The sequence below is a fragment of the Oxyura jamaicensis genome, chromosome 6, assembly GCF_011077185.1.
Source record: "Oxyura jamaicensis isolate SHBP4307 breed ruddy duck chromosome 6, BPBGC_Ojam_1.0, whole genome shotgun sequence".
Taxonomy (NCBI): domain Eukaryota; kingdom Metazoa; phylum Chordata; class Aves; order Anseriformes; family Anatidae; genus Oxyura; species Oxyura jamaicensis.
This window is the reverse complement of record NC_048898.1, coordinates 21,337,550-21,343,068: the sequence shown is the minus strand read 5'-3', so window position 1 is coordinate 21,343,068 and position 5,519 is coordinate 21,337,550. Positions and strand designations below refer to the sequence as shown.

The 5,519-nt window shown below is 33.5% G+C and overlaps 1 long non-coding RNA gene across 1 annotated transcript; it reads right to left on the bottom strand.

Moving 5' to 3' along the window:
- Positions 1 to 2,250: 2,250 nt before the first annotated feature.
- Positions 2,251 to 4,042, bottom strand: LOC118169186. The gene is made up of 2 exons (XR_004751955.1): positions 3,278 to 4,042; positions 2,251 to 2,710 (listed from the first exon to the last, which is right to left on the bottom strand). It is a non-coding gene; the product is annotated as an uncharacterized LOC118169186 (long non-coding RNA).
- Between the last annotated feature and the right edge of the window lie 1,477 nt (positions 4,043 to 5,519).

The window sequence follows — 5,519 nt, the reverse complement described above, 5'->3', positions numbered from 1 at the left end:
GTGGCAAAATGTTCTAAAGAGATAAAGATTACCCCTTTTTTTTTTTTTTTTTTCCTCTCTCCTGAAAATTTAACAGGATTAATTGAGAAGTCATACTCTGTCAGATCCCAGAGACTTGTTTTGAAGTGGAATTATCACCACCATTGTATTTCTCTAGCAACATTCCTTCTTCAGAAAATCTAGCTTCTGCTTCCAGTTGATTTGTCTGAAGTATTTGTGCTCCTTACGTACAGAATGGTTCCACAACTTCAACAACTGTATTGCTTATAGTGCTGCTGCACTTCACTTTCCAGCTTCTGGTTGCACATTCCTGCTCTTTAACTTTTTATAGGGCTGATGCTTTCTGGATTCCTCTGTTGGAGGAAGTCTGAATCATGCTTAACCCACCAAAATAACGGAAAACAGTCCTGGCAGTCCATTATTTATTTATTTATTTATTTATTTATTTATTTTTAAACAAAAAAAACCCTAGGTTAACTTTACTAGGTTAAAGTCACCCACGGAAGTGTTTCAAAACTGTTGTAGGCAGTGCAAATTCAGGAAGAGACTATAAGGGCAGGAAAAGGGGGACTGAGAGGTTCCCCTTTTATCCTTTTCACAGCATTTAAGCTATGAGTCGTTGAAGAGTGTAACACCATAACAAATAGAATATTTTAGTTGGCCATCAATTATTAGAAGTATAGGTATTGTAACTTAGATTAAATTCTTTACTCAGAGACAGTGGAATAGTTTCATAATATTTATATGTACTGTGCTAATAAACAATAGGTTAAAAAAAATATTTTTAAGCATTTTTTTTTTTTTTTTTAAAGTGAGAGTACTTGTTCCTGGGGGTGTCTTAGCATTTAGAAAAAAGTCTGAAATACTCAGAAACTACTAAATGTTGCTGTTATTTTATTTTAAAAGATGTGTTTTTTACCAGGTGTTCCTACAGATACCATGCTATATAGAGTTATTTTAACTACATTATTATGTTTTATTAATATTAAAGACAATACTGCTGAAACACTCTTCTGTTTGGGAAAACAAAACCAAGGCCGTTTGGTATAAAGAAATACAGATTTTTTTTTCAAATTGAAAATTTATTCTAACAAAGCTTGGAATGAAATTATTATTCTAAGTCTTCATGACTTAACTTTTTGTGCGTGTGTGTGCGTGCACACACTGTGTTTGGTGTCATCATCTATGTCACATATTTATTGCCAGAAATGATGAATAGCACATACTCTTGCACATAGAGTAGCACATCTGTCCTTACTGTGATTTCTCTTGGTGTCAGGGGTGTGCATACATTGACATTGTTTATTGAACTGATAATTTTGGTAACTTATTTTTATAATTTTATTGCTATTTATAAATAGTTTCCAATTTCAAACTCTTTGCTTCTGTAAAGTCATTTGCTTGTACATCTGATTTTAGAGTTGGGACCTCCAGTATTTTAAATTAGCTTCAAGTATCAAATGTACATACAAACTGAACTATCAATTTGTGTATAAAATATATACTATTTTTCTAGCTCAAAATCACAACATAGAATCTTGAAACAAATCGTGGTTCAGATGAGTTAAAATGGAAAAAAAAAAAAAAAAAAAAGTCCATTGCCTATTACAGAATACAGAGGAGCAGTTTTACAGCATGTTAGAGTGAAGCCTGGCATGGTTACACTCTAGTCATTGTATGAAAAATGTTGTCTTTATTGTAATGCAACCAAAGCCTTTTATTTTTAGTGATTTCTTTAATATAGAATTATAATATTCTGATGTTTCTGCTGATAGAAAGGATAACACATCTCTGAGGGAAAAAAAATTGAACGTGAAGTTCAATACCATAAGCTGGTGAATTTTATTAGCTTGCTTCTTTTATTGGAGGTACATTTGAAATTATCTAGAATAATAAATAATCAAAAGCTGGGAGTCTTTTGGGATTTAATGTTTCACTCTTCATATAACTGGTATTGTGGCAGTGCTCATTAGTGTCTCGATTCATACCTGACTTTATTTCAGTAGTAGAGATTTTTTATCCTTATCTGCAGGTGGAGGTAGGAGGTAGTGTGTACCTTCCCCTGCCCCCCCCCCCCCCCCCCCCCCTCCCCCCCCCCCCAAAGTTCTCTTCTTTCCATTTCCCAAGACTTACATGAGAAAATAAAAACATAATGAAAGTATATTTGTTCAAAGGAGTTTTGTTAAAGCAAAAACCCCTTTACCCCAAATCCTTTTACCACAAACCTTGATATGAAGTAGTTGAATAAAGATACAGTTGTGTATGCTCTTTTTATTGTCTTTTAATTTAAACAAGAAAAAGTGACATGTAAATAGGATTGTGCTCTGATAGTAGTGTTAGAGACAAATGAAACAGTAGCTTGTTGAAATAGCAATTTAGGCTGGAATAGTATGGAATAATAATAACTGAGAAAAATGGCTTGTAATGCACCCAGTGTTGTTTTTTCTAAGCATATAGTTTTACAAACCTGGATAGAATTTGGGATGTAGGATAACACAAACTTTTGATCTGTGTCTGAAATATTAGATTTTTATTTGATATGTGGTATGTACAGTTACATTGTTTCATAACAATGTTTTTTTCCAGAACTGATATGATTAATTTTTATTTAGGCTAAAAAAAAGTAGTTGGACAGAAACATAAAAAAATGTTTAATGTTAATGGGGGGGAGGTGGAGTAAATAATTTCTACAGTTCCTCTTCAAAGAGACCTGTGGATAAAAGAAAAAGAAGAAAAAAATTAGCATGTTTATTATTTGATTTACTGTTTACTAAATGTCTGTTTTTACAAGATAAGAATTTGTAATTCAACATAAGCTAATAATTATGAAGAGGTACTTAGAATCTTATAAGATCAGGTCCTAAGAATAACTAGTACGTTGCAGACACCTCACTGGGGTAACATTTGCATGACTGGACCTTGCATGCCTGAGCTGGCACTGAGTCCAGTGAAGACTGGCTCGCAGCAACTGAGAGATAGGTTTGGAGCTGCACTTTTGTAATCTCTGTGACTACTTTCCCTGTACTTTCAATTGGAGGTTTATAGGGATAAGGACTACAGAAGTAGCTTCTCAGCGATGCATATGCTTTAGATGGAACTTTTCACCAGGCAATATATTAAATATTATAGTTGAATAGATGATTAAAATACTTTTTCCTATAAAAATTAAACAACAATGAAGTAACAAACATTCAAACATTACTATACAAACAGAGTAAATAACACCATTATCTTTTGTTCAGTTTTTGATGGTTAAGTCAGAGTTTCATAAATTAACCTTTCAGTTCTTCATATGTCTGTGTTCTCCATACATTTCTGTAGTTGTCTTGACAATGCTGTTTGGAATGGATGGTGAAGTACCTCAGTCGCCCCATTTTCCCATGCCTTATGCTTCTTTAGATCCAATTCTCAAAGAAGTATATGCATAGGAAAAAGGAACAACGAGCTGAATCAAGATCAAATCTGCTTGTGTCAAGAGTATAAAGAGTAAACCTGCAACATAAATGTATAAATTAAAAAGTACTATATATATATTGCACAATGCTTTTTCTTTCAACTCAATATTATAAGCCTGTTAAAAACTAGTTCAGTCTAGAAAAGAAGTTAAAGCATGAAACAACCAACATGAATGCCTATGATTAAGCAGGGACTTAAACTGTTTAGCATGGTAAAAATTCATCAGCGTAACTTCCTATTTTGAAATATATACAAAAACCACAGAGCTCTCAGAAAGAAAAAATGAAATAATCTCTGTATAATTGATCTGAAGATGAATTACAAGTCAGTAACAATACAGTGTCTTTGCTTTAAGAAATCAGAATTACAGCACAATCCTTAAGGGTTTGTGATTTAAAAGTTGCAAAAATACCTATTAGAATTACCCAAAGAATGCATGAGAGAAAAAAAAACATTAATAAATTGCAAAATATTGTAAAATCATTTCTGCAAGCAACAGTAAGACTTACCTGGTTAGCTGTCTGATGCTTGAACTGCAATAACTTCATTTTCATGCGAATTTATGCTTTGCACAAGACCTTGAAGAAGTATGAACAATACGGTGTAACTGTTTTCACAAGTGATAATCAGTTTGCCCCTTGCCAAGGTCTTTGCTGCACCTGCAGATTGGGTGCACAAAAAAGCACTGCTTTGTAAAACTGCTGAAAACTTGGAAAGTATCATTCATAAGTTGGGGGAGGTAAAAATGGGAGTGCAGTGGATTACAGGACTGATAGTAATAATTGAAGTGTTGGCTTTAAATGTACGCTGAGAAAATTTATCGTCTGTTTTATTTCACATACGTCAATGGTTTGGAAAATGTAAATCTGGGAGAGGACTTCTTGTTCTGAAAGACTGTGCTGTGTTTTCTGTCTACCTCCCCTAACCTCCCCCCCTATTCTTCCCCAGCATGCTTTTTTTGAGAATCTCTATCAATGTCCTTCACTACAAATATGACTTTACTGGGGAGATATCAAGGTCTGTGTACAAGGCTTTTCTCTGCTTATCCAGGAACCAGTGAGGCTCCCTGCTGGATGCCAAGGCTGGGAAATAACTTTTACCATATTTAATCCTATTTCCTAACAAATTCTTTAACCATTTGCTTTCAAGTTACTGTCTTTCTATTAGGATCTCTATTATGATACAACACTTGATCACCTATGTAAAAAGTTGTAGTTTTGAATGAATGAATATTTCACCTACTATTTTACATATTAGAAGAAATCTGGAGAGATCAATTTAAATTGTTTGGAATTAGTTCAAATTAATTCATAGTACAACAGTGTCACTAGTATCCACCGTGCTAATTTTTACATGCTGGTGATTATACATAATTTTGGGTATGCCTGAAGTTCATTAAGGATACTCTTTCAGAGTTAGAAGATTGGTCAAATTTTCCTTAGTTTCTTATTTTTCATCTTCTAATCTCAGGTTCATTTTGTTCTTTTTTATCAGAACAAATACGCCTTCCATTCTAATTCATGTACAGTGCCTTGAAATAAATATATATATTTTTTAGTTTGGAGTGAACCTTTCCTTGGATTTTACAAAAGGTACAACTGATTCTTTCAGTTTTTCTTCAAAGATGTTCTGTGCTTCTGTAGAGAAACCATCCTAGTTATGTCCCAAAGCAAGTGTTGTGTGCTTTGTGGTTTTTAATATGCAATACTTACTTCAGCTTTGCTAGGCTTTCTATTTTCAGTCAGTCACTTACATCACCAAGAAAGAAAACCTATTCTGCACCAAAAAAAAAAAAAAAAAAAAAAAAAAAGAGAGAGAGAGACTGTTCAGAGCAGTGCTGAACAGCTTCTCATAGAACAGACGTGCTAAAGGAATTGTCAGTTTTGGTATCTGTACTTCTGGTAAATATGTATCTGTAGAGAAAAATATTTATTTTTCTCAGGAGACTGAAGGCTAAATTGATGGTTAGCAGTTGGGATATAGGAAGTATTTATGCTTTAGTCATGAATCCTAGGCAATCTAACACACAGTGAAAACATCACGAAACTTGGAAATGTTATGTT